Here is a 1,407-nt window from a genome sequence, read left to right as displayed (position 1 = left end):
CTGCAGGAGTGAACTGTACGTGCTGCAACTGATTTCAGAAACCTGTGCAAATACACAATATGAGAGTGCATCTGCAGTTTTTGGGCAGTTGGCATTCTAGACAGAGAAACAAAACCATAGAATTCTGCCACCTTGTAGCCTCCCAGAGCTCACCTCCTTTCACCCTTGGTGCAAATTTGTGAAGCATGTTATCTGCAAATTTGAGAGCTGGCACTTCAAAAACACTTTTATCTATGAGCAAAGAATGCACGTTGTGTTCAGTTCCAAGGTTGGGGTGTGGAGGGGGGAGGACCCCAGAGAGGTCTGAGGTGGGTGTTAACTGTGAGAGTATAACAACAAAGAAACTGGCTGGTTCCCCCTGTCCATCCCACCCCTACACATCCTGGCTACAGTGAAAGCAACATCTAGCTGTGGGGGACATTACTGGAATTTCACAGTTTAAAACATGTGATCCATTGCCACCTACTGGAAAATAATATAAAGACCTCTTTGTATTAATCACCTAGAGAAGTGCCACTCATACATAGATGTCTAGATAGTGAATTAATCCTTCAAATACCATGAGTAACCAATGTAGCAAGGAAGCTCAGAAAGGAAATTTAAAAATCTCTAGAAAACAAACTTAAAAATATAGAAATATGTGATATAAATGACAAAGAATTTGAGATTGCTATTCTAAAAACCCTAAAGGAGATGTGAGAAAATACAGACAGTTAATGTTATGAGCTTAGAAAACAAATCAACAAAGTGCATACTTTACCTAAGAGATTGAAACTTTAAAAGATAACTGATCAAGGATGAATTAGTGAACACAGGAAATAGATTGGGCCAGATGGTAATATCAAAGTTAGAAATCTATTAATGATGCAGAGAAAAGAAAAGACTTGAACATAATAAAGAAGAAACTCTTACCTTTCATGACAGCATGGATGGACCTAGAGAGTATTATGCTAACCAAAATAAGCCAGTCAGAGAAAGATAAGTATCATATTAACTCACTTATATGTGGAATCTAATTAACAAAATAAAGTGATGAACAAAATAGATCCAGAGACATGGAAGCATGGAACAGACTGATGAATCTCAGAGGAAAGTGGGGAGGAGGCAGCAGGAAGAGATTAACCAAAGAACTTATATGCATAGATATATAACCTAAGGTCACAGACAATAGTGTGGTGAAGGTCTGGGGTGTGGAGAAGGAGTGGGGTGGAGGGGATCAATGGGGGAAAAGGACACATCTAATCTAATAATAGACAAACATGGTAATTGACCGTACCTCCGCTATGCTTCCCAGTGGCTAATCAGCAGGATGTGCATATTAACCCAACCAAGATGGCGGCCAGCAGCCACACAGCTGAAGCGAGCTGGAGGCTTGCTTGCTCCAGTGATGGAGGAAGCCAAGGTTTC

The sequence above is a fragment of the Myotis davidii genome, unplaced genomic scaffold (assembly GCF_000327345.1).
Source record: "Myotis davidii unplaced genomic scaffold, ASM32734v1 scaffold516, whole genome shotgun sequence".
Lineage (NCBI taxonomy): Eukaryota > Metazoa > Chordata > Mammalia > Chiroptera > Vespertilionidae > Myotis > Myotis davidii.
Note: the sequence above shows the minus strand (reverse complement) of the source record.